Here is a 17,155-nt window from a genome sequence, read left to right on the forward strand (position 1 = left end):
AAGTTGGAAGGGACCTTGGAGGTCATCTGGTCCAACCCCCTGCTCAGGCAGGAAACCTATACCATTTCAGACAAATGGCTGTCCAATGGAGCATTCACCACTTCTGGAGGCAGGTTGTTCCACTGGTTAATTGTTCTAACTGTCAGGAAGTTTCTCCTTAGTTCTAGGTTGCTTCTCTCCTTGGTTAGTTTCCATCCGTTGCTTCTTGTCCTGCCTTCAGGCGCCTTGGAAAATAGCTTGACTCCCTCTTTTTTGTGGCAGCCCCTGAGATATTGGAACACAGCTATCCTGTCCCCCCTCGTCCTTTTCTTTATTAAACTAGACATACCCAATTCCAGCAGCCGTTCCTTATACGCTTTAGCCTCCAGTCCCCTAATCATCTTTGTTGCTCTTCTCTGTACTCCTTCTAGAGTCTCAACATCTTTTTTACATCGTGGTGACCCAAACTTACAATCGTTCATTTAGTAACCATGCCATGTTATAACAGCATTGAAAAAAGTGAATTCAGATTTAACAGTTTATCAGTAAGAGAGTTGGAAGGCCCTTGGAGGTCATCTAGTCCAACTCCCTGGTCTCGTAGGAGACCCTATACTCTTTCTGATAAATGGCTGTCCAGTCTCTTCTTAAAAGCCTCCAGTGATGGGGCACCCATAACTGGCAACTGGCATGTATTTATGATGGTCGCAGTGTCCTGGGATCATGTGGTCACCTGTTGTGACGTTCTGACTAGACACGCCATATTTACTTAACAACCATGCTACTAACTTCACAACTGCAGTGATTCCTTTAAAAATGGTGGGAAGAAAACTCATAAAACTCATAAAATGGGGCAAACACACCCTATACCAGTGGTTCTCAACCTTTTTAATGCCGTGACCCCCAACCGGTCGTAAGTCGAGGACTACTCAACTGGTTGTAAATCAAGGACTACTCAACTGGTGCAGCCCCGTTTGCAGAATGGGACTTTTGGCGGACTCAGCAGGGCAGAGACAGCCTGGACAATTCCTATTGGCTTTTGAAAGCCAATAGAATTAGACTCTATTCAAGAGAGTCTATTCTATTGGCTTTCAAAAGCCAATAGAATAAAAGGGAGTAGCACAGCTAAGGAAAAAGGGAAAAAAATGGTGGACTGCGTTGTTTGGCGACCCCCGTGAAATGGTCATTCAACCCCAAATGGGGTCCCAACCCACAGGTTGAGAACCACTGCCCTATACCATTTCAGACAAATGGCTGTCCAGCGATGGTTCCAAATTACAATGGCACTGAAAAAAATAACTTATGACCATTTTTCACACTTACGACCATTGCAGCATGCCTAAGGTCCTGTGATTTACATTCAGATGCTTGACAACTGGCTCCTATTTACAGTATACCGGTTGCAGTGTCCTGAGGTCATGGGATCCCCTTGTGCATCCTTTTGACAAGCAAAGTCAGTGGGGCAACGAGATTCACTTAACAACCATGTGGCTAACTTAACAACGGCAGGTATCCACTTAACAAATGGGGCGAAAATGGGGCAAAACTCACTTAACAAATTTCTTGCTTAGCAACATAAATTTTGGGCTTAGTTGCGGTCGTAAGTCGAGGACAATCTGTAATAGAGGCTCACTGCAGTTTTGTATTAAACAGTATGCAGTGGTGGGACTCCCTTCCAAAGGATATTGAGAAAGAGCCCCACCTTACAAAAGGGATGAACTCATATCTACACATTTTGGAAAAGAACAGCATGAGCAACAGATGATGTAAGCATATACATTCATAGGTTACTCAGGTTTCCATAGATTGTGGATTTAAAATTATTTCCTGCTCCTGCTCACCTTCAAGACAAGGAAAAGGAGAAATCAAGAATAAAACAAGAGAGGAAGCATCTCCCATAAAAATCAAGAAAGGGGGGCAGGAATAGTAGATGCCAAAGAGAAAACATCACCCATTGGCACTTTGAGGCCTAATCTATGGAAATCGTTCTAATAAGATAAGAGGCTGTGCTTCAAAAAAACACTTTTATCTCATTTAAGATAACAGGCTGTGCTTCAAAAGGTTTATATCTCTTAGTCAATTCCATTCATTTAAGAGAATAATAGAGTTGGAAGGGACCTGGAAGGTTTTCTAGTCCAACCCCCTGCTCAGGCAGGAAACCCTATACCATTTCAGACAAATGGTTGTCCAGTCTCTTCTTAAAAACCTCCAATGTTGGAGCATCCACAACTTCTGGAGGCAAGTCATTCCACTGATTAATTAACTGCAACGCGCTCTACATGGGGCTACCCTTGAAAAGTATTCGGAGACTACAGTTGGTCCAGAATGCAGCCGCGCGAGTGATAGTGGGTGCTCCTCGGTACACCCACATTACACCTATCCTCCGTGAGCTGCACTGGTTGCCTATTGGTCTCCGGGCCCAATTCAAGGTGTTGGTTATTACCTTTAAAGCTCTATATGGCTCAGGGTCAGGTTATTTGCGAGACCGCCTACTACCTCATAATTCCCTTCGTCCGGTTAGATTCCACAGGCTGGGCCTTCTTCAGGTCCCGTCGGCCAAGCAGTGCCATTTGGTGCGGCCGCAGGGGAGGGCTTTCTCTGTGATGGCGCCCACGTCTTGGAATCAGCTCCCCCCAGAGACTAGGACTGCTCCCACCCTGTTGGTTTTCCGCAAGCTGCTTAAGACCTGGCTTTTCCGGCAGCCCTGGGGTTTATAAAATCCGACCCCTGGATGAATGTTATTGTATTGTTTGTTTTGTTATGTAATGCTGTGTTTTTACTGTTAACCACCCGGAGTCCTGCGGGAGTAGGGCGGTCTATAAATTTTAATAAATAAAATAAAATAAATAACAGTCAGGAAATTTCTCCTTAGTTCTAGGTTGCTTCTCTCCTTGATCAGTTTCCATCCATTGCTTCTTGTCCTGCCCTCTGGTGCTTTGGAGAATAGCTTGACTCCCTCTTCTTTGTGGCAACCTCTGAGATATTGGAACACTGCTATCAGGTCAACCCTAGTTCTTCTTTTCATTAAACCAGACATACTCAATTCCTGCAACTGTTCTTCATATGTTTTAGCCTCCAGTCCCCTAATCAGTTTTGTTGCTCTAAAAACTGATTTTTCCCAGAGGATGTTGCTTGGATGGCTTCATTTGGGCAGATGACCCTGTTTTCTTTTCTTGTGTTACACCCATGAGGTTGAGTTCCATTTGTATAGGCTTTGGGGTTAAAATTTTAAGTCCTTTGATACTGCATTGCCGTACTGCATTAAGGAGGTAATGGAACTGGGCATGGCTAGTCTAGTGAAGAGAAGGACCAGGGGAGACATGATAGCAGTGTTCCAATATTTGAGGGGCTGTCACAGAGAGGAGGGAGTCAACCTATTTTCCAAAGCACTTGAAGGCCAGACAAGGAATAACAGATGGAAACTGATCAAAGAGAGATTCAATCTAGAAATCTGCCTTCAGATGTTGTGGGGGCTTCATCACTAGACGCTTTCAAGAACAGACTGGACTGCAATCTGTCAGAAATAGTGTAGGGCAGTGGTTCTCAACCTGTGGATCTGGACCCTATTTGGGGTCGAACGACCATTTCACGGGGGTCACCAAACAACACAGTCTGCCATTTTTTCCCCCTTTTCCTTTGCTGTGCTACTCCCTTTTATTCTATTGGCTTTTGAAAGCCAATAGAACAGACACTCTTGAATAAAGTCTAATTCTATTGGCTTTCAAAAGCCAATAGGAATTATCCAGGCTGTCTCTGCCCTGCTGAGCCTGCCAAAAGTCCCATTCTGCAAACGGTGCTGCACCAGTTGAGTAGACTTACGACCGGTTGAGTAGTCCTTGACTTACGACCGGTTGGGAATCGTGGCATTAAAAAGGTTGAGAACCACTGGTGTAGGGTCTCCTGCTTGGGCAGGGGATTGGACTAGGAAGATGACGTATAAGGTTCCGTCCAACTCTGTTATTCTATTCTATTCTAAGATCAGGGAAAGGAGGAAAGAAGGAAGGTAGATCATCTGCTAAGTTTACAAGGACTCCATCTCATCGCTCAAAAACCAGGTGAAATTCTCTACTCCAAGTCTCTTTGAATAACCTTCTCTGTTGCTTATGCATAGTGCCTGCCCTCATTTGTTCTGGATTAGCCTTTCAGGAGTTGAGAATTATGGCCTTGAATCCTGTTCAAATCAGCACCATGGACCAGTTCAAAGGGTGCTACCAGTTCAAAATTTTCATAGCTCATTGGGGAAGAGAATCTAGGATTGTGTAATTCTGCCTCCCGTTATGGGTGTGCATCCCATTTCCCAACAGTGACAGGTTCGAAAGGTTCAGATTAAACTACAGCCTGGAGCATTTCTATGACGTAGGTTTATTTACACGCATGCAACAATAAAGGCATGCGTTACAGGTATGACTAGTCTCGACCTCTCTTTAGGCGGGGGAACAATTAGGCAATTGAAATTACCACAAGGAGCAAATGCATTTCAATCCTTCAAACCTCATTCAGTATATCCAACCTCAGTCATCCTTGGTTAGCAATAGCATTTAGGCTTACCTTCTGCCCCATAGTGCTTTACAATACTCTGTGGGCAGTTTACAATGTTTTGCGTATTGCATATTGCCCTCATTCTACCAACCTGGGAAAGATGGAATGCTGAGTCAACCCTGAACCCTATCAGGATCAAACTCCAGGCTGTGAGCAGAGTTTGCCTGAAATACTGCATTCTAACTACTGCACCACCAGGGCTCTTAGCAGGAAGAGAGAAAGTTGTGTCATATCTATTCTATCTACTCTACATGTAATATTTGGCTGGGTTTTTCTAATTCTCTTGAATTGCCTTCATAAAATGGTTATGACCTAGATGACTTCCCTTCCATCATCATCATCATCATCATCATTATTATTATTATTATTATTGATCATCGCACAGTCAGCCAGATGTTCAGACTGGATTTGGCATTTTGTCTACCTATCGAGTCCTTACCCAGGACCTGGGATAGGCAGATGTGGATGTTTGATGGTATTACAGATATTGTCGCAGGATGGAAGCAGTTCCTAGTAAGGCTGCCTTTTGCAATTGACCAATAGCGAATTTGTCAATGCTATTAGCCAATTGCAAAAGTCTATTATTATTATTATTATTATTATTATTATTATTATTAATCATCTCACAGTCAGCCAAATGTTCAGACTGGATTTGGTATTTGTCTACCTATCGAGTCCTTACCAAGGACCTGAGATAGGCAGATGTGGATGTTTGATGTTATTAGAGATATCGTCGCAGGATGGAAGCAGTTCCTAATAAGGCCGGCTTTCCTATTATTATTATTATTATTATCGATCATCACACAGTCAGCCAGATGTTCAGACTGGATTTGGCATTTTGTCTACCTATCGAGTCCTTACCCAGGAGCTGGGATAGGCAGGTGTGGATGTTTGATGGTATTACAGATATCGTCGCAGGATGGAAGCAGTTCTTAATAAGGCTGCCTTTTGCAATTGACTAATAGCGAATTTGTCAATGCCAATGGTGTTCAAGTGGTGCTCCAGTTGTTTTGGGATTGCACCCAAGGAGCCTATGACTATTGGTACTACCCTTGCTTGCTTTTGCCACAGTCTTTCTATTTCTCTTTGTAGGTCTTTGTATTTTGTTATCTTCTCCAGTTCTTTCTCTTCTATTCTGCTATCTCCAGGCACTGCCACGTCCATTATCCAGACTTTTTTGTCTTTCTTATCGACAATTGTTAAGTCTGGGGTGTTATGTTGCAGGTGCTTGTCTGTCTGAATTCTGAATTAATAATAATAATAATAATAATAATAATAATAATAATAATAATATATTATTATTATTATTATTATTATCATCATCATCATCATTATCATTATTATTATTAAATGTTCCTGGCTATCAATTACCTCACATCTTTAGAGTCAGATGTAGGAATGGAAGGCATGCTGCTTTGTTAAACCCCTAGTCCTTAATACAGGAAATCCTTGATTTACAACAATTCATTTAGCGACCATTCAAAGTTACAATAGCACTGAAAACTGTGACTTATGACCATTTTTCACAGTTACCAGCTTTGCAGCATCCCCATGATTTATGTGATCAAAATTCAGATGCTTGGCCACTGGTTCATATTTATGACGGTTGTTGTGTCCCGGGGTCATGTGATCCCCTTTTGCGACCTTCTGACAAGCAAAGTCAATGGGGAAACCAGATTCATTTAACAACTCAGTTACTGACATATCAGCTGCATGGATTCACTTAACCACTGTCGCAAGAAAGGTCGTAAAATCGGGAAACACTCACTTCACTCGTGTCTCACTTAACAACCGAAATTTTGGGCACAGCTGTGGTTGTAAGTCGAGGACTACCTGTACTGTTCAATGGGCGTCTGTTTTTCTTTGCACACATTTCAGGACTCATATCAACAGTCAGCTTGGTTGGTTATATGCTAAGGTGCCTAGCTCACTGTGCACAGGAGCCCTTGCTAACTACTGTACCTGAATCCCTTGGTCTCCTCAATGCCAATATGCATTGCCCATTGACTTCCTGATATCAGTTAAGTGATTGTCGATTCAGAGCCTGGAAAGTCAAGTGGCTGTCCAGTCTCTTCTTAAGAACCTCCGTGCTTCATCATTGACAGTTTTTAATACTGTAAGAGACTGGAAAGCCACTGGTCTGAAATGGTATAGGATCTGTTGAACAAGTTGCCTCCAGAAGTTGTGAACGCTCCAATACTGGAAGTTTTTAAGAGGTTGGACAACCATTTGTCTAAAATGGTATAAGGCAGTGGTTCTCAACCTGTGGGTCGGAACCCCATTTGGGGTCGAACGACCATTTCACGGGGGTCGCCAAACAACGCAGTCCGCCATTTTTTCCCCCTTTTCCTTAGCTGTGCTACTCCCTTTTATTCTATTGGCTTTTGAAAGCCAATCGAATAGACTCTCTTGAACAGAGTCTAATTCTGTTGGCTTTCAAAAGCCAATAGGAATTGTCCAGGCTGTCTCTGCCCTGCTGAGCCCGCCAAAAGTCCCAGTCTGCAAACGGTGCTGCAAGTTTTCTGCAGTGAAGGCGAGCTGTCTGGAAGTTTCCACCCCTCCCTGCTGAGCAACTACTAAAAATGTAAGTAAAAGAGGGCCAGGGGTGGGAGGTGGGAGGTCGGCGGGCGCAGGGAGGGTTGCTGGCTCATGTGGGGCCCGGCGGGTGTCTTACCTCCCTTGGGCTGGGCCAGCTGGTGGCCCAGCCGGTGGTTGGCCTGCGCTGTCTCTGCCGCTTGCCAGCTACTCCTCGGCCGGTGCAGGGACAGCACCACGCATGCGTGGTGCTCCCGGGAAGGGAAAGTCCTCGACTTACAATCGGTTGGGTAGTCCTCAACTTACGACCTGTTGGGGGTTGTGGCATTAAAAAGGTTGAGAACCACTGGTATAGGGTTTCCTGCCTGAGCTGGGGGTTGGACTAGAAGACCTCCAAGGTCCCATCCAACTCTGTTATTCTGTTGTTCTGTTGCTTTATTCTGTTCTCCCACTGGGGCCCGAAGCTAACTGGCAGAGCCACATCTTTAGGCCCTTACAAATGGATAGAAGGGTTGGGGCCGACCTCACATGGGGGGGGCAAGACCTTCAAAGGGCAGGAGCCACAGAAGAGAAGGCCCTCCTCCTAGACCCCACCAGCCGGAGTCATTGGGCTGATGGACCTATAGCAAGCCTCCTTTGCTGGCACCAGTGGGATGGGCCAATCCCAATGGGGTGAGACAATCCCTCAAGTACAGACTTCTGGTAAGTTCTGCATAGATAATTGTCTTTCTTCCTCATTCCCTCCTTCTTCTAAAAGCTTTTCTGTCTTTGTAGCCCCCCCCCACCTCCCACCAAGTCAATGGGTATCCAATTCAACCCGTCTTGATGCTGCCTTTGGACAGTGTTGGAACATGAGCAAAAGACTATCTTAGTTCCAGTCCAGCTAAGGATGATTGAAGTCTACAGGTAGTCCCTGATTTACAACCACTTGTTTAGTGGCCATTCAATTATACCACAATGCTGAAAAAAAAGTGACTTAAAACTGGTCCTCGCATATAACAACCATTGCAGTGTCCCCACGATCACAGGATCAAAATTTGGGCACTTGACAACGGACATGTACTAATGACGGTTTTATTGTCCACCAGCTCATGTGGCATTTGTGGCTTTCCAGGTGATCTACCAACAAGCAAAGTCAATGGGAAGAGTCTGATTCGCTTAAACAATCGTGCAAGTCACTTAAACAACCATTGTTGTTAGTTGTGAAGTCATGCCTGACCCTTCACGACCCCATGGACAACATTCCTCCAGGCCTTCCTGTCCTCTACCATCTTCTGGAGTCCATTTAAGTTCACACCTACTGCTTCAGTGACTCCATCCAGCCACCTTATTCTCTGTCGTCCCATTCTTCTAATGTCCTCAGTCTTTCCCAGCATTAGGCCCTTCTCCAGTGAGTCCTTCCTTCTCATTAGGTGGCCAAAGTATTTGAGTTTCAACTTCAGGATCTGGCCTTTTAAAGAGCAGTCAGGATTGATCTCCTCTAGGACTGACCGGTTTGATCACCTTGCAGTCCAGGGGACTGGCAGGAGTCTTCTCCAGCACCATAGTTCAAAGGCCTCAATTCTTTGACGCTCAGCCTTTCTTATGGTCCAACTTTCACAGTAGTACATTGCAACTGGGAAAACCACGGCCTTGACTATACGTACTTTTGTTAGCAGGGTGACGTCTCTGCTTTTTAGTATGCTGTCGAGATTTGCCATAACTCTCCTCCCCAGGAGCAAGCATCTTTTAATTTCCTGGCTGCAGTCCCCATCTGTGGTCATCTTGGAGCCCAGGAAGATAAAATCTGTCACTACTTCCATTTCTTCCCCATCTATTTGCCAGGAATTGAGAGGGCCGGATGCCATGATCTTGGTGTTCTCCCATAAGGACTGCAGCAAAAAAGATTGTACAATTGCACAGGACAATTGCCTTGTTTAGTGACAAAAGCTCTGGTCCCGATTGTTATTGTAAGCTGGTTGACTCAGCCTTCTGTCTTTCTGAGGTCAGTAAAATGAGGACCCAGATTGTGGGGGGGGGGAATATGCTGACTCTATAAATTGCTTAGAGAGGGGCTGTTAAGCACTGTGAAGTAGTACAGAAGTTTAAGTGCAGCTGCTGTATTTCATTTATGGGCGGAGGGCTCCTTGGTGCTCTCTGAGCTTGCTTTTTTTTCTTGCAGACGTTTCATCACCCTAACTACGTAACATCATCAGTGTTAGTAAGGAGTGTGTTTATATGACAGCAAACCACACTCCTTACTAGCACTGAGGGTGTCACCTAGTTAGGGTCATGAAACGTCTGCAAGAAAACAAGCAAGCTCAAAGAGCACCAAGGACCCCTCATTTCAACCCTGAGCTACAAATAGTCTCCTTCATTGGTATTTATGGGCTGGTTTCAAATGCAGAGACCTTTATGAGTACATGATAGAAAAAGGAAGTTGCTAGGACATCCCAATTTTTTTAACCAGATGCAACTGCGACATTTGGCAAGGCCTGGGCCTCAGTCAGTTAAAAGGGATGTGTGTTTGGTTCCTGCTTCAGCCAGTGCCGGCAAGTCGTTTGCCTCTGGGGAGAGTCCCCCATTTGGCCAGCGAGGTTGTGCTTGTTCCTCCATGCCACATAACACCTGTCACCTTTCTCAGGACTCGCTGCCTGCTGAGTGTCGCAAGAGGACAGCCTTAGCCAGCTTGGGTGGGGCTGGAGTTTCGATGCCTTATGGAGTGGCTAGCACGTGCTTCTGAGCTTGCCTATGTGCAAGAGCAGAGAAGGGGAGGAGACGTCAAGTCCATAGCAAGGCATTGCTCCATAGGTTTATCAGCTGGAAGGAGGAACGTCAACCAGGAACATGCTTCCATCCCTACTTTAGGATCAGAGTGTGACTGTTTGGGAAGGGCTTGGCGGGACAGTCTACACAGTGTCTTCAAAGCGAGTGGAAGAGCGGATTGGAGATGCATGGCTGGTTTACCTGTAACCCAGGTGTTGCTCTGAAACTGTAAGAAGGGAGAAGAATCTTCAAAGGTAGCTTCTTCCTGACTGCACCTGATGCATTGTGCTTGCTTCAATACTTTCCTTATTGCATCTGATGAAGTCCTGCCTGGTGAAGCTCTAACTGTTGCCTATCTGTAATAATGAAATGTGTGTAGTAATGAAATGTGTACTTTGTATTTCAAGGGGTTGGGTGATCAGCAGAAAGGAGACTGCTAGAATTTTCCTGAGCCAAGGAAAGGTTCCTCTGCTAAGTATCGATCCTGTCCTGAAACTGTTGGAGATGGAGTAACCCTGGTTTAAAATATCTGTTAATCTCAATTTTTGAGATTCTTTGTGTGCATGGCATGTCCCCTGAACTGCCTCTGCTTTTCCCTCTGTGGCCTGTTTTTTTCTTTAGATTTTGTATGGCTATCGCATCAAGCCTGCAAAACCCTAGTTCAGTGTTTCTCAACCTTGAAGTCCACGTGCCTTAAAATTGTCGAGGTTGAGAAACACTGCCCTAGTTGATCACCGGATGATAGCAAAGAGCAATAGAAAACTCGGACTCTGCTCCCCTCCAGGGCTGAACCTTATTTTTACATTCCATGCAGAATAAAGTCTTGTTTTGCTCTGTAAAATGTGGAGGTCCTTTTGACCATCAATGCTTTTACAGGCATGATCAGTTTAACTGTGATTGAGTTCATTATCACGTTATACTTATTATGTGTGGTTCGATGTGTTATGTGAATCCAGCCCACAGTTGCCTGTTCCACAATCACGGTTCAGTAAATTACGGTTTAATCTAACAGACAAATCTTCTTTATTTCCATGTTTATCTTGTTTATTTATTTTTCATTGTTTATTTGATTGTTCTATTGTCTTATTTCTATTCCAGTTACCCTCTTTTTGTTTCTTCCTTTTTCCTGTTGTAAGCTGCCTAGAATAGCTGCAGGGCGAAATAGACAGCAAATAAATTTAACGAATAAATAATAAAAAAATAAGTTTATCCTGGGAGAAAAAAAAAAGCAAACTGTGGGTACTTACAACCCATAGAGCTCTGCAATCATGGCTTCCAAGGGATAAGCAGTTTTCTCATAGTTTTTAAAAATAAGAAAAACTGTTGCTTGTTGGCGAGAAGAGGGCAAATAGGTGTCTCTAAAGGTGGTCAGTTTGTCAGGCTTTTGATGGTTTATCTCAGTTTTTTCCTCAGTCTTGGCAATTTGAAGGTGTGTGGGCTTCAACTCATACCGGCTGGAGAATTCCTGCAATTGAAGGACACACACATTTCAAAGTTGTTGAGTTTCAGAAGTTGGCTTAACTTCTTTTCTGCAGAAGTACATCTCTTAATGCTTTCTCAGGGCATCCATATGTATTAAGTCTATAGAACGAATTGTACTTTTGGCATCAGCACAGAAGCTATTTTAAAAAAAATCTTGGCTACCTTGATTCCAACAGATAATACTTCTTGAGATGTAAGTTATATAGGTGCCTATTTAGCAATAGAAAAATGATTAGCAAATGATGGGTTGAAATGTTATCACCAGTTGCTCTAGACTTGTGCTGAAGATTATATAACAAGGAAGTGATTTTCCTTCCAGGTCACTTTTTGTTACTGCCTTCTCTGTCTTTCACAAAGGCTTGTTTTGTCAACATGTCCTGACCTAAAAGTATCAATCAATGTCTTTGTAACTGAGCCGTTCTTAAACCCTGGAAAGTGAGAACGTCCACCTCAAACATGGCCCTAGAGGAGAAATCTTTCTCAATGCTAGGACATTTTCTCAGCTTTTTTCAGCAAGGTTTCCCAAATCATCCTTTTAATCATTTCTTCCATGCTGATCTCCGAGGTAAGGTTTCTCAACCTCAGGAACTTTAAGAATTCTGGGAGTTGAAATCTACACATCAAAAAGATGTTGATGTTGAGAAACGCCATTCTAATGAATTCAGGGCGGTTCCTTAAACACGAGACCTCTTTCTAAGGCAAGATGTTGTGACCAGATGTAGTGTGCCCATATACCTTGAACAGGCCACTTTGATATAAAACACATTACTGTATTTAACATTAAAGTATTTGTTCTGGAGACATGAAGTTTTAATCAGCCATGGAGTTTTCATGGATAGCTTTGAATCTGTCCTTATTTGTTGGCATAACTTAGTTTACTTTATTGTGAAGATGGAAGACCATGGCTGATGCCTTGAGCTTCTAAGCAAAGGTTGAATGTAATAAGTGAATACATTTAAATTGGGCTGGCATTTGGGGAGTCCTTCAAACAAATGAGGGTTTAAAATCAGTTCTTTGGATCCTTTTCCATTTAAAGATTTTTTTAATAAAAAAATGAGTGAAAGCTGAGTGATTTTAGCTTAGTTCCCACCTTACACAGATTTGTTTAATAAGCACCCAATGGCATTGGCTAGTTTTGTGCAAGGCGATAACTTATAAAGTGTGATGCTTCGAAAGTCATCCTAGATGGGTTCCACGAAGAAGCCTACCTTATGGATTGATACTCCTATCCATCCTGATGTGGGCAGCATCAAAGAAATGGTGGAGGGCCCACCAGTAGAAGACGGATTTGCTGAAGGGCATGGGCCATTGAGCAGGGGATTGGACTAGATGACCTCTGAGATCCCTTCTGGCTCTGTAGATTCTATGATTCTGTAAGGTCCTTCTGCTTGAGCAGGGAGCTGGACTAGAAGACCTCCAAGATCCCCTCCAACTCTGTTATTCCGTGATTCTGTAAGAGTCTCCTGCTTGAGCAGGGGGTTGGACTAGATGACCTCCAAGGTCCCTTCCATCTCTGTCATTCTGATGTTTGGTTGGGCCTGAACCTGTGGTCCTTTGGAAAGCCTTTAACTTGTTTATTCTCCCTGGGCACTGAAGCCAGGATGAGTAAAGTTCCCATTGGTAGAAAGTATGAAAGCGAGACAGGTCATTTCTTATTGATTACTGATTATTATTGACTATTTTTGTCTTGGCTTGTTTTCTATTGCCAGCTGCCCAAAGCTGTGTTGCTCATGTCAAGGGGCCACATAAATTCTCCAAATAATTAAGCATGCTAAGCTAACCTCTAACACTTTATGATTTCATGAGCTGGACGGGGAATTAAACACTTAGCAATATGACTTGTAAGATTTCACTTAATATAATGAATGATTGTTATCTGTATAAAAGTGTGCATTGATGACACAATACTCCTAAAGGCAGTGTTTCTCAACCTTGGCAACTTTAAGATTGCAGACTTCCAGAATTCCCCAGCCAGAAGATATGAAGATTCTGAGTCCCAGAATTCTGGGAGTTGAAATCCACACATCTTAAAATTTCCAAAGTTGAGAAACAATATCATATGGAATAGTCAGACCATTGGAATCTGGTGGAAGGCATGATGGCTTTGAAATGAGGTTGCATGAAAATAATAGTGTGAAGATGTCATTGCAGATGATCACGGTTTTGAACATAAAATGGGAATTCCCAACACTAACATCAGGTCATATTCCTGTCCCCATCAGATTACTTGGGGAACAAAGAAGTTTTCTACGAAGAATGAAATCTATCTTAGCACATAGACCAAACAAATGTCATTTTGCATACCTACCTTATGGTATGTCTAGTTTAATGAAGAGAAGGACTAGGGAGTGACATGATAGCAGTGTTCCAATATCTCAGGAGTTGTCAAGCTATTTTCCAAAGTACCTGAAAGCAGGACAAGAAGCAATGGATGGAAACTAATCAAGGAGAGAAGCAACCTAGAACTAAGAAGAAATTTCCTGACAGTTAGAACAATTAATCAGTGGAACAACCTGCCTCCAGAAGTTGTGAATGCTCGAACACAAGAAGTTTTTAAGAAGAGACCATTTGTCTGAAATGGCATAGGGTTTCCTGCCTGAGCTGGAAGTTGGACTAGAAGACCTCCAAGATCCCTTTCAAGTCCGATATTCTGTCCTGTTCTGTTCTGTCTGGTGGAAGAATCAAAATATGATCTGTGCATCTGTTCATTCTGAAATATTTCTGTAAAATAAAAGCAACTGTGTTTTTTCATATCATGAGGTTTTACCTCAGGACACTCACCAATGCTCTCTTGACTCAAAAACACCTTAACCTTTTCCAGAATTGCAGGACAAAATCCTAGAAGGGCATCTTGATCCTTTAATAGTACAAAACCATTAAATATATAGGATAACAAGAGAAAGAAAGAAATAGAAAACCAGCTTGGTGTAGTAATTAAAGTGCTGGCCTAGAAATCTGGAAATTGTGAGTTCTGGTCTCAACCGGTGGGGTGAATTTAGACTAGTCCTTCTCTCTCAAGAGTTGTTTTGGGGAAAATAGGAGGAGGAAGAGCATTAGGTATGTTCACCACCTTGAGTTACTTATAAAGCAATAAAGGCAGGAAACATGTAATAAATAAATAATTTGCCCCATTCAGAGGCGTCTATTTGATTGATGAAAGTGATTCTCTTTAATCGATTAATGTAACCAATCAATCAACTCAGTCTGGCAAAGAACTACTGTTGTGTCCTGGGCCTGATGAGGAAAGTCAGCAGGCCCAGAATTGTTGCAAATGGTCCCGGGCATTCTAAAAGCTGCCTGGGACCAGACAGAGCGGTGCCAGCCTTGTGCACATGCGCAAGGTGCGAAGAAAGAAGAACTCTTATTGGTTCACTCTGTCCGGGGTTCAAGCCCTATATAAAGGCCTGCGTGCCTTTTGCTTTTTGCTTGGAGTTGGAGTAGGAGAATAAAGCATTGTTAGTTGCCACCATGAGTCTTCATCATTCACACGCGAACGGAGAACACAGCAACTACCATATCTGATTTGCAAAACTCCAGATGCTTCACTAGATAGCAACAAAAAGTTAGTTTGCAGTGTCTTTTTGTTGCCTTGTCTAGATTTTTGCAGTCCAGATGTGAAAGCCCTAATGTAACTGGCTTTATAAATCTGAATAAGTTTTTCTCTCAGTTTGCTAGGGATGTTTACTCCCTCTTCAGTAAAATCAGTGGGACTTGTCCCAAGGCAGATCTCATAAGATCTCTGTCTGTTGTCCTCTGCCTTTAGAAGGTCCCTGGGCAAGTCTGCATAGACTTCTCTGCTTTTAATCCAATAGTCAGACGGTTTGTTAAACAAGAAGCACACGGAGAGGATCTCAAAATGATCCATGAATCCAGAAATGGGAAGTTGCCAAGACACTTCCAGTTTTCTGAGGACAGAGACAAAATGCTTCCTTTTTTGTTCTAGCAATCCCAGGAATAGGGCGAGCATGTATGTCTCTGTCTGGAAGGTGTGCAAGTTTATTATCAACTTATTTATCACAATATTTCCATGTTCCTGGCTCCTTGCAATTCTTCTTCTTCTTCTTCTTCTTCTTCTTCTTCTTCTTCTTCTTCTTCTTCTTCTTCTTCTTCTTCTTCTTCTTCTTCTTCTTCTTCTTCTTCTTCTTCTTCTTCTTCTTCTTCTTCTTCTTCTTCTTCTTCTTCTTCTTCTTCTTCTTCTTCTTCTTCTTCTTCTTCTTCTTCTTCTTCTTCTTCTTCTTCTTCTTCTTCTTCTTCTTCTTCTTCTTCTTCTTCTTCTTCTTCTTCTTCTTCTTTCTCCTTCCTTCCTCCTCCTCCTCCTCCTCCTCCTCAATGTGAACCCTGGAGTCAAAAACATTGACCCACCCCTGCTACACAAAATGCAGGATATCCCCAGCAAAGTTGTGAGTTGCTCAAAAAGCAACTTCTTATTTAACCTGCTGCAACAAAAAGAGTGAAGACACTGATTTCCCCTCAGCCCCCCCCCCCAAATGGCTGGTATAATTGACAGGTGCCTTCTGTGCTTACAGATCGGGTACGTTGAATTTTGCAGTTCAGAGAAAAGCGTGAAGCAAAGTAACGGTTCAATTCAGTTCCCAATAGGCTAGTGTGTCATGCAAACCTAGATAGTGTTTGTGGCATTGTAAAGGCCATGATATTTATGATGATCACAGTCCCACAGAGGGCTTATTTAAAAAAAAACCTAAAACCAAAAGAAAGAGGTAGATCCGATAGCGAGAATTGCCAAAGATTATATGGGCTATTAACGCAACAGAGCCTGGGTGTGAGCCAGACATTCTTGCGCTGATGAGTAATGTACAAATGCAGAGTGAAAAGAACCCTGGCCCTTTGTTTAATTTAGAAAAAATGTTGCATTGTCTAATGAATTCACCCATGTCTCCTGATAAACCTGGAGCAGAAGAATGACTTTGCAAATGATCACAACTTTCACTTCAAAGGCAGATGAACCCGCACCACTGAGATATTTCCCCACTGAACATTTTTTTCAAAACAGTGCCATATCTGAGGTCAGAATTACAACAGTTGGAAGGGATTTTGGAGGTCTTCTAATCCAACCCCCTGCTCAAGCAGGAGACCCTATGCCATTTCAAATGGCTGACCAATCTCTTCTTAAAAACCTCCAATGATGGAGCACCCACTGAAGGTCATTCCACTGATTCATTGTTCTAACTGTCAGGAAGCTGAGGTGGGCAGCTATAGAATCAAATCAAATCCAGAATAGAATAGAATAGAATAGAATAACAGATTTGGAAGGGACCTTGGAGGTTTCTAGTTTAGCCCCATGCTCAGGGAGGAGACCCTATACCAGGGGCAGGCAACCTTGGCTCTTTTATGACTCATGGACTTCAACTCCCAGAATTCCTGAGCCAGCATGGCTCAGCTTTCCCCTCAGCATGGCTGGCTCAGGAATTCTGGGAGTTGAAGTCCACGAGTCATAAAAGAGCCAAGGTTGCCTACCCCTGACCTATACCATTTCAAACAAATGGCTGTCCAGTCTCTTCTTAAAAACCTCCAGTGATGGAGCACCCACAACTTCTGAAGGCTGTTCCACTGATTAATTGTTCTGTCAGGAAATTTTTCCTCAATTCTAAGGTTGGTTCTCTCCTTGATTAGTTTCCATCCATTTTCTACCTTTTTATTTTCTATTCTAAATGTTTATCCCATCTCCCTATTTAAAAAGCATTCCATCCGTCTTTTTTTATGCAGAGACCAATTAGTTTGTCCAATGTAAAATTTTAGATACCACTTGGGAAGATGAGCAAGTATTTGGGTGTGTGTGTGAAACAACTGAAATAAATAGTAATTAAGAAATGAAAGGGGATATTTAAGTTAACAAACCTATTTAAGCCCAATGATTGGA

General features: G+C 43.0%; 1 protein-coding gene across 1 annotated transcript in view; it reads left to right on the plus strand.

The window, feature by feature from the left end:
* Positions 1–9,912: 9,912 nt before the first annotated feature.
* Positions 9,913–17,155, plus strand: part of LOC120311014 (solute carrier family 12 member 3-like) — a 60,065-nt gene continuing 52,822 nt past the window's right edge. Inside the window, exon 1 of the mRNA XM_039350119.1 lies at positions 9,913–10,049. The gene's annotated coding sequence lies outside the window, so the exon portion shown is untranslated. The remainder of the gene's footprint in view (positions 10,050–17,155) is intronic.

The sequence above is a fragment of the Crotalus tigris genome, unplaced genomic scaffold (genome assembly GCF_016545835.1).
Source record: "Crotalus tigris isolate CLP2741 ecotype Arizona unplaced genomic scaffold, ASM1654583v1 scf7180000018306.2785112, whole genome shotgun sequence".
NCBI classification, from domain to species: Eukaryota; Metazoa; Chordata; class Lepidosauria; order Squamata; family Viperidae; genus Crotalus; species Crotalus tigris.